The sequence below is a fragment of the Pleurodeles waltl genome, chromosome 8 (assembly GCF_031143425.1).
Source record: "Pleurodeles waltl isolate 20211129_DDA chromosome 8, aPleWal1.hap1.20221129, whole genome shotgun sequence".
NCBI classification, from domain to species: Eukaryota; Metazoa; Chordata; class Amphibia; order Caudata; family Salamandridae; genus Pleurodeles; species Pleurodeles waltl.
The window spans coordinates 1199373029-1199391634 of NC_090447.1; positions in this window are offsets into that span (position 1 = coordinate 1199373029).

An 18606-nucleotide genomic window follows, 5' to 3' on the forward strand; every position below is an offset into this window, starting at 1 on the left:
GCAGGGTGGGCCCAGAGGGCAGTTTGCCTTCTGGGTAATACCAATTGTGCCATTTTAGCCGAGAGACTTTGATCCCTGCTTATCAAGATAGATCCCAAATTAGGAGAATTGTCTTCATCGGAGGCAGGGGCGGTTGCCCAGGGCCACTTATTCAGGGATCCGTTCATTAAAGAGTTAGGGAAGTACGTTGCTACCTTCTCAGCCCTTGACAAGGCACAATCTTCGATCAAGAAGATTTTTCCAGGCAAGGTTTTTTTGGGGGCTGGACGAGTCAGGGGTCGCTCTTCCAGCTGCCAGTACCAGCAATGCCCCGGTTCCTACAGATGGCGGGACGGTCGACAGGGAACTTTCTTCCCCAGTAGGGGCAAAAGAAAATCCAGAGTGAACAGAACCGCCCGGGGGGCAGCCAACGCCCCAGGAGGAACTTCGGGTAAGGATTATCCCTTCTTCCCAGTAAAAACTGGGAGGGAGGTTGCGTTTCTTCAAACACAATTGGGAACTCATAACCTCAAATGCCTGGGTATTGCAGACAGTCTCTGGCTTTCACATCGAGTTTTGGGGAACTCCAATTCAGGAGAAACTTCCTACTCCTCTTGTGTTTTCAGCAGCGGATTCCACCCTTATAGATTCCGAGGTACAGGAACTCCTTCGCAAAGGAGCTATTTGCATTTCTGCACTTCACCCCAGAGGTTTTGTGAGCAATCTTTTACTGGTGGAGAAGAAGGACAAGGGGTTTCCCCCAGTGATCAACCTTTGTTCGTTCAATGACTGGGGCATCTACAGACATTTCAAAATGGAGGGTATACACCTGCTCCGGGATATCCTCCTACGGGGGGGATTGGATGGTCCGCCTGGACCTCAAGGATGTGCATCTTACAGTACCAATTTCCCCACCTCATCGCCGGTTCCTTCAGTTTCTGTAGGGGGGAACAGGTGTTCAACTTCACATCTTTCCCCTTCGGTCTGTCATCGGCTCTTTGGTGCTTTACCAAGCTTCTAAAACTGGTGGTGGAGTTCCTCTGTTCTCAGGGGATTCGCCTCATCATTTATCTGGACGACATTCTCCTGATGGATCAGTCCGGGTCGCAACTTATATCCAATGGGAACATGACTATTGCGCTCTTTCAGGACCTGGGATTTTTGATCAACCACCAGAAATAGGAGCTGCTACCTTCGCAGTTGAGGACCTTTCTGGGGTTCCTCTTAGACTCCCAGTTGTCTTCTCTCAGTCTCCCGACTCCAAAGATCTCCAAGATCAAGAAGGAGTTAAGGAAAGTTTTGAGATGAGACAGGATTTCTCTTCGGCAACTTGCCAGAGTGGTAGGCCTGCTCACTTTGTCGATTCAGGCCATTTTTCCAGGCCCTCTTCATTATAGGGCTCTCCAGTGCCTCAAAGCCCATCACCTCTGGCGTAGTCTGACATATTTCGAACTGGTGTTTCTCACCGAGGAGGCGAGGACGGAGTTGCAGTGGTGGCTGGACCACATGGAGGCATGGAATGGCAGGGCCATTTTCGGGGCCTCCCCGGACTTGGTGATAGAGTCGGATGCCAGCCGTCACAGATGGGGAGCCCGTTGCGGGGACATCTCTTTCGGAGGACGGTGGACTCCTCAAGAATTCGACATGCACATCAACTGTCTGGAGCTCCTAGCGGGCTTGTTTGCAATCAAATCCCTGACTTGGGACAGAATCTCCTGCGTAGTCCTTCTTCGGATGGACAATGTGTCAGCTGTGCAATACATTAACCGCCTTGGGTGTACTCGGTCGAAGACCTTGGTGGAGCTGGCGAAAGACTTTTGGCATTTTTGCCTCAAGAATCATATCTCCGTCACGGCGGAGTATCTCCCGGGTTCCCAGAACACTCTGGCGGATTGGACATCCAGGTTCCTCTCGGACTCTAGCTACTGGCAGCTGGATCCAGAGATTTTAAATTTTTTTTTTGTTTGTTTTTTGAGCGCTCATGGAACGGTGGGGCCCGTGTTCAGTGGACCGTTTTGCCTCCAGATGGAACACCCTTCTACCTCTGTACTTTAGCTGGCAACCGGATCAGGGAGCAGCGGCGGTGGATGAGTTCCTGCAGAACTGGAGTTCACACCAGGGGTATGCGTTTCCCCCCTTTCTCCTGATTCTGAGAGTATCAGCCCAGGTGCGTCGCCAGGAAGCGACAGTGGTTCTTATAACCCCTCTGTGGCGTTCCCAGGCGTGGTTTCCTTCTCTCCTGGAGCTCTTGTGCGACTTCCCAATTTGTCTTCCGGATTGTCATTCAATTCTTCGGGGCCCAACAGGACAATTCTATCCTCTGGTCCTTCAGGGCCATCGTTCATTGGTGGCCTTGAAGATTTCAGGACTCGATGGCAAGATTGTCGACTTTCGCAAGAAGCTAAAGACTTCATTTCTTAGGCCTGGGCTCCAGTGACTCGTAAGCGGTACAGGTCCACGTGGGTTAGATGGGCTCGTTGGTGTATGGTCAGGCATACCGATCCCATGGGGGCTCACATTACAGATATCCTGAATTTTTTAGCTGAACTAGCGAGTGCTGGTCTGTCTTATTGCACGTGAATTCCTTTCGGTCGGCCTTCTCAGCGGGTCACCCCCATTTCAACAACCACCCAGTGGGGGAGCACCCCTGGGTATGTAAACTCCTTAAGGGTATCAGACTTTCCAGACCTCCGCTACCTAGGTACTCAGAGTTATGGGATGTCAACCTAGTTCTTCATCTGTTTTCCTCTTGGCAGGACAATCAATATCTTTCCAGGAAAGAATTATCGGCTAAACTGGCTATGCCACTGTGTCTCATTTCTTGCAAAAGGGTATCGGACGTCAGAGCTTTAGACGTTTCGGGTAGAGTGTTTTCTCTGGAGGGAGTTACTTTCACAATTTCACGAAGGACCAAGTGCAATACCAGGTGGGTATCATATCCTGTGTTCCCTTTCACCCCTAAACTTTGTGTAGTGCGGTGCTTGAAGGCCTAAGAGGAAATGACAGCAGAGCTTTGTCCTCCGGGGGAGCGTCAGCTGTTAATTTCTTTGAAGAAACCTTTTAAGGCAGTCTCCTCTCCTTCCATTGACAGGTGGGTCAGATGGATCTTGGCAGAAGCCGGTATCAGCATACAGGTGTTCGGAGCACATTCGGTTAGAGGGCCATGGCTTCCAAGGCCATTCAGGTAGGAGGTAGGTTGGTGGACATCATGAATGCAGCAGACTTGTCCTCTAAATCGTTTTTCAAGAAGTTCTACTTTAAACCGATACATGAGGCGTCCTCTTTGGTGGTAATTAAGCTTTGAACTTGCATAATCCTCGCCTACTGTCCTGACATAGAATGCAAAATGTCCTAGCTATCATGAAGGAAAGTTTCAATTCTGTTAAGTACACGGAGACGAGGATTATCCCACCCTACACATGTCACTTGTTTCTCCCACCCAGAGGTCCGATGGAGCTCATACGGAGGTGGTATTCGTTATTTGTAGTTTGACATGCGTATGCATATATTTCTCGACTGTTATGATTGTAAAGTGATCATATCTGGTATACTCTGCAATTGTTGTTTTCTTGACATTTCTCTATTGTTCAAGATACTAGCATATCTTTCGCTCTACAAGTTTTCTTCAAAGTTGGTGAATGTCTCATCTTGGGTATGACTGATTTAACAGTTCATACTTCTCCGTAGGATCTGAGGCAGTGGCCACTTGAGGAATCAAGGTTATCTTTGCAGTGAAGACGAGGGACAGTGACGTGGTCGAGGGCATTTTATACTGTTGATAGTTTCCATAACTTATTGGACAATGGAAGCGGACTCATGGGATATGTAGTTCGTTATTTTTTTTGTTTAAACTTTGAACCTGTTATTTAATAAAAAGTGAAGAAAGATCCTCGCCTCCGTGTCCTCAATAGAATTGAAACTTTCCTTCATGACAGCTAGGAAATTTCACATTCCTTTCACAATAACAGTAAAAAGCTGAGTAGCTTCTGGGGAACAATTTCATAATTACATGTATAGTATCATTAACATGATAAAAGAAACTGTGATTATGCTAACCTTTTATTTTTTTTGCAGGTAGTGGCGCGCTTTACATGAGAACAAGTTACATTACACAAGGACACATTCATTTTTCGGTAGGCACTGGGAGATCAAGTGATTTGCCCAGAATCACAGGATGTTGCGCTGACCACGAGCCTCAAACCTAGTTCCCCAGCTTCAAAGTTGGCAGCTCTGTCTTTTACGCATTAGATAATGCAGACCTAGAGTTTCAAAATGGTAGGTGCTGTCTGAAACAATTTTTTCAGTATGTAATAACATTTTTTATAGCATTCATGAACAAAAAAATTCAAGTCTATTGAGTACACATAAGCGAAGCAAATGCATTCTCCTCTTTGCTTTATTTTTACTGCAGCCATGTAAACAACACAGTAACCATAGCCAAGTAGAAGAAAAACCTATGAAATACCAGAGCTCCAACATAAACTACATATCCCATGGTAGAATGTCAAAAATCCAATCAGCACTCATGTAGACCTGTAAGTAGGGTGAACAGTATTAACTCCCCCTCTTCCGCTTCAAGCAATTGCTTTCTTGGGTACTAAAATTCATGTTTTCATTCTTGCTTGTGGTCTGAAACTGAAAACAACCTAAACATCTGTACTAGAAAATGGTTAGGATCAAAAGCAATCTGCACGTAAATGATAATATTTATGTAACACATCATCAGCATAAACAGGACAATAAAAGTACAGTTAAACAATTGTCGGGTTGGATAATCTTCCCCCCGTTTCCTTAATAGAATTGAAAATTCTTGTTCACGAATGCTCTAACATTTTCAATTCTCTCGTAGAACCGGCGACTTGAGAGTATGTAAGTTTAAACTTTATCAACTTTCAGAAAAAAGGTTACTTACTGGCTAAGAGTGGTAGAGTTTTAAAAAAATGCTATCAAATGACCAATCAGCCATTCGGATAATTTTCTTCAAATGTGTTCCTACGGCAAAAGACTTTGAAGCCATGGCTCCACGGACCAAATGGGCTCCAAAAATGGAGGTGTCTATTCCTGCTTCTGAAAGAAGCCGTTGTACCCAATGTGCTAATGCAATTTTTACTTTATTGTTGTACGTCTATCTGGCCATAACAAGTTAGCAATTTACAGGTTAAAATGTCACTTCACAATACATTAAAAGGCCACATGATAAAGCTTTCGTTAATGATCAGTTTGTTTGTTTGCTCCATCACACAGAGCTAAAAGCACCTAAAATAATTATGTATAAACCTTGCAAAATATGTTGCGTGAATACTAATCATACCATTACTTTATCAAAGAGTGTGCTGATCAGCTCGAATTAAATTTAGCAAGGATTCAATTAGTAGTAATTATCCTATAACTGAACAGGCGGGACCATATGAAGGAACCCCAGAAATGCTAGCACACCGGAGTACTTTCCCTGTCAGATCTACTTCAAGCTTGCCTGCAGTAGTTACTTCATAGGTGAAGGGCACCAAAATCACCTGTTAAGCCAAGATTAAAATAGTTCTATTGAGATGTACCACATCCTGCACCACTCAACCCAAAAAGATAAGCACAATTATGAAAATGCTGAAAGCTGTTGATAAATGAATGATCTCAATTTCCATGCCTCTAAGATGCATGCTGAAACAGTCGTCACAGATACAAGACTTCGGCCTCCTTGCATTTCCTAACAACATGCTTTTTTGAAGAGTGGACGTAAATCCAGTTTACAAAGTTGAATCATAAAGTGACTTAATAATAGGAAATGAACCAATGTTTCTTGGCCCCCCAAAGGAGCAGGGACAGCAGTAAAACCTCCCCGTCAAAACTTGGTGCCACTTTTTTGTCACTGAGGTCACTGATAGCGTGCCCATACGAAATTCAAAATAAAGAGATCTCAGGGTAGCTACTGTCAATAAAAGTGGCTGGCTTAAGTTCTTGATTAAATGAAAGATAGCGCTTTGACAAGGGGTGAGGTGAGTTAAGTCTTCAGATTCTTCAATCAATCAATCAATCAAGGCATTTATAGAGCGCGCTACTCACCCGTGAGTGTCTCAAGGCGCTGGGGGGGGGGGGGGGGTTACTGCTGCTCGAAGAGCCAGGTCTTGTGGCGCTTCCTGAAGGCGAGGTGGTCCTGGGTAGTCCTGAGGTGGACAGGAAGGGAGTTCCATGTCTTGGCTGCCAGGTAGGAGAAGGATTTACCTCCGGCGGTGGATCTGCGGATGCGAGGGACGGCGGCGAGAGCGAGGTTGGTAGAGCGAAGTTGACGGGTGGGCGTGTAGAAGGCAAGGCGACTGTTGAGGTATTCGGGGCCCTTGTTGTGGAGGGATTTGTGTGCGTGGGTGAGGAGCCTGAAGGTGATCCTCTTGTTGATGGGGAGCCAGTGCAGGTGTCTCAGGTGGGTGTATATGTGGCGGGGTACGTCGAGGATGAGGCGTGCAGAGGCGTTTTGTATGCGCTGAAGACGTTTCTGAAGTTTTGCGGTGGTTCCTGCGTATAGGGTGTTCCCGTAGTCCAGGTGGCTTGTGACGAGGGCGTGGGTGACAGTCTTTCTGGTATCGGCGGGGATCCAGCGGAAGATCTTCCGGAGCATGCGAAGGGTGTGGAAGCAAGAGGATGAGACGGCGTTGACTTGCTTGGTCATGGTGAGAAGGGGGTCCAGGATGAATCCGAGGTTGCGTGCATGGTCTGAGGGGGTAGGTGTGGTGCCCAGGGCCGTGGGCCACCAAGAGTCTTTCCAAGCGGACGGGGAGTTTCCGAGGATGAGGACCTCTGTTTTGTCTGAGTTCAGTTTCAGGCGGCTGAGCTTCATCCATTGTGCGACGTCTTTCATTCCATCCTGAAGGTTGGCTTTGGCGGAGGCTGGGTCTTTGGTGAGGGAGAGTATCAGCTGGGTGTCGTCGGCGTAGGAGATTATGTTGATGTTGTGTTTGCGAGCGATGTTGGCGAGGGGGCTCATGTAGATGTTCAAGAGAGTGGGGCTGAGTGAGGAGCCCTGTGGGTCACCGCAGATGATCTTGGTTGGTTCTGAGCGGAAGGGCGGGAGGTAGACTCTCTGTGTACGGTCCGAGAGGAACAAGATGATCCAGTTCAGGGCTTGTCCTTGGATACCAGTGGAGCAGAGGTGGGTTATTAGGGTGCGGTGGCAGACGGTGTCGAAGGCGGCCGAGAGGTCAAGGAGGATGAGGGCGGTTTTTCTCCGTTGTCCATCAGGGTTCTGATGTCATCTGTGACTGCGATGAGGGCGGTTTCTGTGCTGTGGTTGGCCCTAAAGCCAGACTGGGAGGGGTCGAGCAAGTTGTTGTCTTCGAGGAAGTTGGTCAGTTGCTTGTTGACGGCCTTCTCGATGACCTTGGCAGGGAAGGGGAGGAGCGAGATGGGGCGGAAGTTCTTCAGGTCGTTGGGGTCCGCTGTAGGTTTCTTCAGGAGCGCGTTGACTTCTGCGTGTTTCCAACTTTCGGGGAAGGTGGCCGTGGCAAGCGAGCTGTTGATGATGCTCTGGAGATAGGGGGCGATGATGGCGTCGGCTTTGTTGAAGATGTGGTGGGGGCATGGGTCCGATGGTGCGCCAGAGTGGATGGAGTTCATGGTGATTCTTGTCTCTTCGGGGCTGATGGGGGTCCAAGCGTTGAGGGTGATGGTCGGGCTGTGAGATCAGTGGTGGTCAGCGGGATCTGGGGTCTGAAGCTGTCGTGTAGGTCGGTGATCTTTCGATGGAAAAAAGTGGTGAGGGAGTTGCAGAGGTCTTGTGAGGGCGTGATGGTGTTGGCGCTGGCGTTGGGATTGGAGAGCTCTTTGACGATGTTGAAGAGTTCTTTGCTGTTGTGGGTGTTCTTGTCCTGTCTCTCTTTGAAGGATGCCCTTTTGGTGGAGCGGATCAGCTGGTGGTGTATGCGGGTGGCGGTCTTGAGAGCTGACATGTTCTCGGCGGTGTGTTCTTTGCGCCAGGTTTTTTCGAGGGTGCGGCAGGTTTTCTTGGATTCTTTGAGGGCGTCTGTGAACCAAGGAGGTTTCCTGATATCGGTCTGTCTTGGGAGGTTTCTGAGGGGGGCGAGGTTGTTGGCGCTGTTGGTGATCCACTGTGTGAGGCGGAGGGCTGCGTTGTTGGCGTCGGGGGTGATGGCAGGTCGGTTATGGTTGAGAGTGGAAAGTAGCTGTTCTATGGAGATTTTGTTCCAGGGTCTGCAGGAGATTACTTGTGTGCGAAGGTGGTGGGTCTTGCGTCTGAAGGTGAAGTGTACACATCTGTGGTCGGTCCAGTGTATCTTGGAGGAGTAGTTGAAGGCTACGTGGTTGCTGGCGGAGAAGATGGGGTCGAGCGTGTGGCCGGCGGTGTGAGTGGGGGTGTTCACCAGTTGCTTGAGTCCGAGGTTGGCGATTTTGTCAAGCAAGGTGGCGGTGTTGGTGTCGTCGTTCTTCTCCAGGTGGAAGTTCAGGTCACCGAGGAGGATGTAGTCAGGCGAGGCTAGGGCGTGCGGGGTGATGAAGTCTGTGATGGATTCGCTGAATGGGGCGCGTGGGCCAGGGGGCCTGTAGACGAGAGTGCCTCTGAGGGTGGTCCTGGGGTCGGTGTGGATCTGGAAGTGCATGTGTTCGGCGGCGAGGGGGGTATCTTCGATGGAGGTGGTAACGTTGATGGAGCTTTTGTAGACGATGGCGAATCCTCCTCCGGTTTGGTTGTTGCGGTCTTTCCTGGCCATTTTGTAGCCGTTGGGTATGGCTAGGGCGATGTCGGGAGCCGATGAGGCGTTCATCCAGGTTTCTGTGATGAAGGCAACGTCGGGTGCGGTGGAGTCCAGGAGTCCCATAGTTCAATGGCATGTCTGTGGACGGAGAGTGCGTTCAGGACGATGCACTTGAGGTGGTTGTTAGGGCGTGGGCCGGTGGACAGATTGTAGGCGCGGTGGAAGGTATACTTGCAGGTTACGCAGGTGAAGGGTCCTTGGGTGCGTTTGGGGCTGGCTTGGAAGCAGGTGGTAGTGCGTCCAGGGTTGAGTGCGTGGAGGGAAGCGGCGTCGTAGCTGAGCTGGGGGTTTTGGGAGTGCTGGGGGCCAGGCATTCTGGCGATGGGCGCGGTCCAGGCGCGGATGGGCGCAGGCGAGCTTGCCTTTGGCGCGCCTTCTGTGCAGCGGGCGCCATAAGAGGGAAGGGGGGAGGAGGGGTCAGCTGGGAGGCGGGAGGGGGGACAACGAATGGGAGCAGGGGGGGCGGGCCGCACGGGGGCAGCAGCGGGAGGCGGGAGAGCAGAAAACGGGAGTGAAAGGCAACCGGAGAAAATAGGCCGAAAGAGAGAAAAGGCAAAAAGAGCTAGAGACAAAGAAGAGAAAAGGCAACAAGAGCTAGAGACAAAGAAGAGAAAAGGCAGCAAGAGCTAGAGACAAAGAAGAGAGAGGCAACAAGAGCAAAAGACACAGGGGAGAAAAGGCAAAAAGAGCGAAAGACACAGGAGAGAAAAGGCAACAAGAGCGAAAGACACAGAGGAGAAAAGGCAACAAGAGCGAAGGACACAGGAGAGAAAAGGCAACAAGAGCGAGAGACAGAGGAGAGAAAAGGCAACAAGAGCGAAAGACCAAAGCGGGGAAAGGCAACTAGAGAATACTGGCAATTTAGAGGCAAGCGCAGAGGTGGAGTGCAGGTGGAGCTGCAGCGATGGGGGAGCGACCTACCCTAGGGTCATTCTTGTGATCCCAATAATCCTTTATGACTGTGGCAAGTCTGGCTTTCTTAATTTTTTTCCAGATGGAACCAAAGTTCTTTTAAGACTATGGCAGCCTGAGTAGTTGAAACATGATTGAACCAAGGCAACTTTTGATAGTTTTGTAAGTTCATAAGGTCAGTCATTGCAACTTTGTACGATTTTAATTCCTCCTTGGGCCAGATACGAAGCCATTATCTTATTGGTGCCCATGCTATATATCCTTAGATGTTTCCTATGTGCAAATCTGTTCTCATTGCGTCCATTGGTGTACCATGGCCGAGACAGAGCAAGCGTCGAGTAAAGTTATTTTCAGTTGTTTGTATTACTGGGATATTTTTAAAACCCCAGATCTCTGCACCATACAGTGCAGCAGCCTTTGCTTTTATTTTATTAGCCAGCAATGTAGATCTCCCAGAATGGTTCCCCGTAGATTTTGCAAATCTTAGCACAGCACCGGCTTGCAGGGCCAAGGAGATGTTACTTTTATATGCCTGCGTGTTCCAAGCCAGTTTGCCATCCACCTGACACCCCAAGTAATCATAGGTCATTACTCGGTCCAGAGGCCTATTACTAGCCTTAAAGGTTGCTCGCAACTTCTGTTTTTGATTGAGAATCATACATCTTGTTTTACCTATATTTATCATCAAGTTTCTTGAGGCACAGAAGGCCTCAAAACCCTTTAATAGTTGATGTATTGATATCTCTATTCTTGCCAATAACACAGCATCATCTACAAAAAGCAATATTGATATGCTTTTGTTAGCTAGGTTTGGGACATCGAGGTTTAAATTCTTAAATTCTTGAACCACTTAATTTATGTTGCAGTTGAATGTGCTAATGTAGGGCAAGGCACATGGGCATGAGGTTGTAACTGATAAATTACTAATGGACTAGAAGGGGAGCTCCTTAAAGAAATAGTAACGTTTTCATACTCTAGTAAACAATGAACTAAACAGAGTTTCCTCTCTCCTTGAAGTGTTGGAAATAACACCTGTCTGTTTTCTGATTGTGTCCACTTTGAAATCAGGAAGGTAACACCATCTAGGGTAAAAGCTCTACCCTCAAGAACAAAAGGTCGGACATCAGAGACTCATTTGCATGAGACAAGACACAGAGGAGCGTCACTTTTGCTGAGAATTGTTTTCTAGAGAGAAGGTGATTGTGGAGCCAGGAATGAACAAATCTAAGGATGAAGGAAACATCCTAAATATAAAAATACTTTGGCTGAGGTGGAACGGAGAAGCGTAAACATCTGAGAAGCTTAGAAACAAGGGGATGTTCTTCCACAGACTTGTTGGCAATGGGAAGGTGGACAGCCGAAAATGATGATAAGAATTGATGGTTCTGTAGAAAAAGCCATCCTCAACGAGAAAAGGTCTAAAATTGGCGAGATGAATCACATATCCTGCCACAGAATCCAAACTCCATTTGAAGCACCAGCTACCATGCTGCTTGATAACGCTTATTTGTGGCATCTGCCCAGTTCTTGTCAATAAGGTCGAGAGCCTCTTCTGAAAGTCCCAGCACTTGCCTACATCCCTGGAAAGTCTCTATGCTATGAGCTTTAACTGCTGTGTCCTGACCACTGAGTGTTGACACCAAAGAGGGTCCAAGGCAGCAGGACAGGGCAATCCCAAGAAAGTTCCAGTGGAGCTATAAACCATCTCTATGTCCTCCAGAGGGGTAAGATCAGGATCAAATCTGCTGATTGACGTCTGACCTGCAGGACAACTTTCTGCAGCATAGAGAAAGGGGGGAAGACATAGTTCAGTCCAGGCCAATTCTGCAAGAATACATCAGTTGCTAGGGCTAGCGGGTCCAGTCTCCATCTGAAGAAGGATGACAATTGGAACATTATGCAAGATGCAAACAGGTCCATCTGGCAAGGACCCCATTTTTGAATTTCCTGAAGAACTGGTCTGGATTCAGTTTGCACCTGCTAGCATCCCTAAGATGATTGGAATTCCAATCGGCCACTGCATTCTTAGAGTCCTGGAGGTTAGGAGTTATGACCTAAAGCCGGTTCTGAAGGCAGTAATGCCGGACATCTTTTGCAATCTCTGCTATAAATTGCAATTGTGTGCCTTCCAAGCGATTGACATATTTGACTGCTGACACATTGTCCATTTTCAGCTAGATATAGTAGTGCACTTGTAGGGAACAAAAGGAATGAATAGCAAAAGAACCTGCTAACAGCTGCAGACACTTGATGTGTAAATGTGCCTCGTTGTTATTTCACCTCAACGAGTGCCCGAAATCCAACAACTGACATTGAATTCTACAACCATGTCTGAAGCGAGACCAAAAATGGCCTTCCCAATTCAGGCATCCATGTGGTAGAATCACCACTGCAGTTCGTGACACACTTCCTGAGTGAGAGTAACTTGATCTGAATAAGATAAGCCTTTTTGTAAGTGAGCAGTATTTAGACACTGTAAGATTAAGCTCCAAAGTCTAGCCAGACACAGAAGGGTGATTGTTGTCTGTGCAAGAACCTTGCAGATTTTCTTCTGTGTTTCTCTGATGTTCTGGACTGGAAGATCCAACGTGGTTGAGACAGAACTTAAAGCAAACCATAGGAAGGTCATTTGTTGAGCAAGAAGGAGGATGGACTTTTTGAAGTTGATGACAAACCCTAGAGATTCCAACAGGGAGTTTGTGAGGCTCAACTGTTTCTTGAGTAGAGTCGGTAATGAGACATCAAGAGAAAGTCGTCCAAGTATATGATCAACAAGATCCCTCTGGCTCTCAAGAATTCTACCACAGACTTGAGAAGTTTGGTAAAGCATCAAGTGGCAGAGGACAACATTTTGTAGATAATTGAAATTGAAAGGAACTCCGATGTGGAGGGGGGATTGGCACTGTAAAGTAGGTGTCCTTCAAGTCTAAGTGGACCATGTAGTCGCCTTCTCGAAAAGGATCGCATAGCAAATCAATCCCCTCTATTTTGAAATGGTAATGGGTCAAAAAGTTGAGCTCTTTCAGATTGATTACTAGATGGAAGGCTCTGACTTTTTTGTCCACAAGAAACATGTTGCTTATGAATCCCAAGGAAGGAAGGTTGTATGGGGCAATGACCTCTCTCTGTAAGAGAGGTGATAGCTCCTGGTCTATGAAATGTGCTTTGTGAGACCTAAAGAGAAGTTGTCAGGGAATAACATTCTCCACTGGAGTCACCAGAAAACCTTAAACCATTTGAAGAACCTATGCATCATGGGTAATAGAGCTCCAGTTGTGTAGGGAAAAACAAATCCTGCCCCATGACTCTGGTTTAGAAGAAGGAGGAAGACTCAACTTGGAAGTTGTTCCTCAGGAATTACTGCAGTGAAATTTGCCTCTGAAGCCCCTTGCACAGGAAGGTAAAAAGAGGTTTCACCTTTGCATGTCTTTCCATCCAGAGAACCTTCTTCTGTTCTGTTCATAAAATGAACCATGATATTGGAAGCGGCTGGTGGAGCGGCTCAGGCCTTGAGAGAGGTGAAGGCATTCACAAATTTTGCCACCTCTTTTATGTAAAGATCACCAAAAAGCAGGCCATCAGCCGAAGGGCCAGCTTCATTGGTAGCCAATGTGCAAACCTTGGAGTCTATTCAGACAGGCATAGAATGTTGGCGCTCCAATGACAAATGAAAAATTGCCTAACCAGCCAGAACATTGGGATCAATAGAGATGCTTGGTCATTTGCCATGAAAGCCATGCTTAAAATCTTAGCTAAAGGGCCAGAAATATCGAGGAGCTGTCCCGGCAAGCTTTCCAGAAACGATCAATCCCTTTTTTAAGGGTCTTTATCAAACTTTCTCAGGAAGGTGGACAATTTGGGATCAATATCAGAGGTCATAGCCACTTTGCCCTCTAAGGAAGGTCGGGAGCGTATCTCCTGAAGACAGCTTCTTACCTCATTGGGGAAATATTTTCTAAATGTACTTTGAACATAAGCTGCAGTTTTAAGGGGCAGCGCCCACTTGGAACAAGGAGTATGGACAATATCCTCTGGTTGAAGGTCTCCCTTAACAAGGGGGATTTGTGAAAAGGAACCTGAGTTTCCTTAACCAGAGTGTGGAAGCTCCAAGCACTTCTTTTTACGGGCAGGTAACCAAGACCTAGTGACTTCGTCTTCATCAGAGGCACCTGTATCCCAACTAGGTGTTCTAAATCCTGAAGAGACACTATGGTCGCAGGGGTCTCATTCTCATAATCCTCCTCTGGAAAGGAAGGAAATTACGTTAGGCTATGTTTTACCTGACCCAGGGCGTCCTTTTTGGATGTGACTGTGTTTAGAGACGGTCTCTGTTCTTGGAGAATAGGGACAACATTGGCAGTAGAACTAGGCATCCCTTCAAAAAAGACTTGAAACTTTCAGCCACCAGGGCCGAAGATTTAGATATAATCCAGTGGAGGTAAGTTAGCGTTTCTTGAGCTACAGCCTCTTTATAATGGCCTAAAATGAAATCTGCAATACTTTCTTGCATCAGGTCTGTAGGAAACTCAGAAGGACTGAACCGTGACATTATGTCACACGAGAATGAGCAGAATCAATTTAGGTTTTCACCATTTACTGCCTTAGATTTCACAGGGCCACTCTCGCTTCTGCTACAGCAGGCAAGCCAGGTGAAAACAGGGGAATATACCCTGGTGAGGCCATGGCAATCCTTGATTTATTAGTAACTGTTGGACCAGGCCCTTTTTGAAGGGTCATCCCCAAACTTTTGGTCTCCTTCCTCCTATTTCTTCTGACCTGCTTTTGTTGGCTTTAGGACTCTTTGTGTTTGTTTGCTTTTGTCACCCTAGGTACGCTGGTATGATGCAGGCCCCGGGCTCACTGTGCCAATAGATTCAAGCTAGCCTGGCTGATGAAGGGTGATACCTTGAAACCGTTCACAGAATGCTTGTTTCCAGTCCAGGGAGGACCTGGCCTAGCAGTTTGGGCTGGACTGTTCCCATGTGCAACAGGGTCAGGACTGATTTGCATATGGCTGGGTCCAAACTTGGGTGGCATAGTGAGAAAAAGAATTGATGGATTAAACCCAGATCTGTGACTGAGGTGAATGTTTGAATGGTTCTGCATTCCATCCATCATTTGTGTTTGTTGGATTAAGGACCCTAGGCACTTTACCACTGCTAACCAGTGCTATATTGCATATGCCCTCTGTCTAAATTGTATTGGTGCTGATTTATCCATGATTGGCATATTTAATTTACCTATAAATCCCTAGTAAAGTTCACTAGAGGTGCCAAGAGCCTGTAAATCAGATGCTACTAGCAGGCCTGTAGCACTGATTGTGCCACCCATATGAGTAGCCCTAGAAACATGTTTCAGACCTGCCACTGCAGTGCCGTAATGTGCAGATTTAAACTGCCTATTTGACCTGGCAAGTGTACCTACTTGCCAGGCCCAAACCTTCCATTTTACTACATATAAGTCACCCCCTAAGGTAAGCCCTAGATAGCCCCACGGGAAGGGTGCAGTGTATTTAAAAGGAAGGTAGGACTTGTACTGGTGTGTTTTACATGGCCTGATAGTGAAATACTGCTAAATTTGTTTTCCACTATTGCAAGGCCTATCTCTCCCATAGGTTTACGTGGGGATTTGCTTTAAATTAATTTTAAGTGCAGTTCCCATTGGGGGCAGATAGAGATATAGAGTTTGTGGTCTCTGAACTCACAATTTAAAAATGCAGCTTATGCTAAAGTTGTTTTTTAGATTGTAAGTTTGAAAATGCCACTTGCAGAAAGTGGGCATTTTCTTGCCTAACCATTCTGTGCCTCTGCTCTACTGCTGAATACACGTTTGGGTCAGACTGCCAGTTGGGCTGTTTGTAAATTCACTCTAGACAGTGACACAAAGGGAACTGAGGTGAATCCTGCATATCCTGATGAGTCTTCCTGGGCTAGAGTGGGAGGGAGGAGCTGTCACCTGGACTTGAAATGGCTGTGCCTGCCCTCACACAATACCTACTCCAAGCCCCTAAAGTGGGTCTGGGGCAGAGGACGGAAGAGGCAGAGTCTTATGTACTACAAAGGCTTCCCTTTGAAATTTGCCTACTTCAAAGGCAGAAATTAGTATAAGTATTGGACTGCTGACCCCACAACTTTATATTACTTCTGAATCAAAAGGAACCTCTGCCGAGGAGAAGAACCTGATGTTTGAGGAGTACTTGCCACTCTGCCTGTTGCCTTGCTGTGCTGGCCTGCTGCTCCTTCTCCGGCCTTACGGGGGTAAGGACTGGACTTTGCTTTCTGAAATCCTGCTTGTAAAGTTTCTCCAAGGGCTTGGAGTGAACTTTCCCCATTGTTCTGAGGTCTAAGGGGCATTAAAGACTTTGGCCCTCATTACAACCCTGGCGGTCGGTGTTACAGCGGCGGGAACACCACCAACAGGCCGGCGGGAAAAAAAATGGAATTACGACCGTGGTGGAAACCGCCAACATAGACAGCCACTTTAACACTCCGACCGCCACACGGGTACAAACAAACAGCGCGGCGTTCACCGCCAACAGACAGGCGGAAGACAATGTACCGCCCACACTATTATGAGAGGCCAATCCGCCACCTTTTCCGGGGCAGAACCAACGCGAACAAAAACACGGCGGAAACAAGACTTGGAAGGGAAAACACTCACCTCTCCACACCCCACGAGGAACCAGGACGCCATGGAGCCAGAACTCCAAATACTACCTGCAATGGTATTCCTGCTCCTCTATCAGGAGCACCAAGCATGGCGGCGACTACCACAGTGAGTACTGCACCTACAACACAGGGGAGTGGGGAGAGAAAAGAGAGTGACACACACATGCAACACGCAAAACCCCCATCCCCACCCTCACCCACAACAATATACACACAAATACATGATGCAACATTACATTTACACCCCCTCACCCCCCCTGGAAGAACGCAAGGACAAAAGGAAATGAGCTGAACGATTGTAATCATGATAAAACCAGTAGTAAAAACTTGAAATACAGTATATACAATTATGTACACCAACTACACAAGTCCGGATAGTGCACCAATTATTGTCTGTGGACAACTGGGCCTAAAATGCATGGGCGAGGCCCACACTCAATACCAAACTTCAAACGGAGAGAACACTGCACGGGCATCAGATCGAAATGAAACAGGCACCTCAGGGGGAAGGGAAGGGGGGGCACCTCAGCCGGATGAGTGCACGACGCCACTGCTCCACGAGAGGGCTCCATGCCCACTGCTGTATCCTGGGGAGTGCAAAGCCACAGTCTCTCAAGTCTTTCCAGTGGGTGGTTTGCCCTCTGCTCTATCCTGGGGAGTGAAAACCCACAGTCTCTCAAGTCTTTCCAGTGGGTGGTTTGCCCACTGCCCTATCCTGGGGAGTGCAAAGCCACAGTCTCTCAAGTCTTTTCAGTGGGTGGTTTGCCCACTGCTCTAACCTGGGGAGTGCAAAGCCACAGTCTCTCAGGTGGATGCCTTTCTCCACTGGTTCTGGAGGGGGCGTTGTGCCCAGAGTGCTTCATCCTGCCAAGGACTGAGGTAGTGGATGTCTTTCTCCACTGGTTTTGGAGGGGGCTTTGTGCCCAGAGTGCTTCATCCTGCCAAGGACAGAGGTAGTGGATGTGATTCTCCACTTGTTCTGGTGGGGGCTTTGTGCCCAGAGTGCTTCATCCTGCCAAGGACAGAGGTAGTAGATGCCTTTCTCCACTGGTTCTGGAGGGGGCTTTGTGCCCAGAGTGCTTCATCCTGCCAAGGACAGAGGTAGTGGATGTGATACTCCACTGAAGGTGGTGCAACATGGAAGCTGCCCAGGCTCCTGGAACTGACCACCAGGCTCGGACGACTGACCACTGGGGATGGCAGCCATGTCTGCTTTGGTGCCACTGGCTCAGGATGTTGCGGGCCGCTGGCGGTGCTTGCGGCAGTGTCAGTAGCAGCGGTGCTTGCGGCGGTGTCAGTAGCGGTGGTGCTTGTGGCCGGCTCTGTGGCATCCGTGCTGGCAACGGACTCTGTGGCAGCGGTGCTAGCGGCGGACTCTGTGGCAGCGGTGCTGGCGGCAGACTCTGTGGCAGCGGTGCTGGTGGCTGACTCTGTGGCATCGGTGCTGGCGGCTGACTCTGTGTCATCGGTGCTGGCGGCGGACTCTGTGGCAGCGGTGCTGGCGGCGGACTCTGTGGCGGCGGTGCTTGTGGCGGACTCTGTGGTGGGCTCTGTGGCAGCAGGGCTTGTGGCGGGCTCTGTGGCGGCGGTGCTGGTGGCGGGTTCAGTGGCGGCGGTGCTGGTGGCAGGCTCAGTGACTGCGGTGCTGGTGGCGGGCTCAGTGACTGCGGTGCTGGTGGCGGGCTCAATGACTGCAGTGCAGGTGGTGGTGCATGTGCTGGTGCAGGTGGCGGTGCAGGTGGCAGTCTTGTCCGCCGTACAGGTTGGGGTCGACGTGGACAGAAGGTGTGACACAGGTCCCATTGTTGGTGCCACCATGCCCTCTCCTGACCTGCCCTTGATTTTCTGGCCCTTCCCCACCTTGGATGGTGGCGCAGCTGTCTTGCCACTATCCCCTTTTGTTTTGCCTGAGCCCTTGGTGGCAGGTGTTTTCGCCTTCTCCCTCCGGGATGTGGGCAACTTTTTTACTTTTGCAGATGGCGGAATGTCCTTGCCTTCACTCCGTGGCACACTGGCAGCCCTGTGCTTGGCGCACTCCAAAAGCCCGCAGTTGCTGGCACCACTGTGCCGCAGTGATGTGGTGGCTGAGGTGCTGGGTTGGGACCTGGAAAGCCTGGCCCTAGGGGACAGACGGGGGGAGGTGTAGGGAAGTGGTCAATATTAGCTAGGAAAAGTTTTTTCGACACACTGGGACGGATAGATGGAGGGGGTTTGGGAGTGGAGGAAGAGGTAGTGGTTGTAGGAGGTGTACGTTTGCGGAATTTGGGTGAAGGTGCATGGGCTGGAGG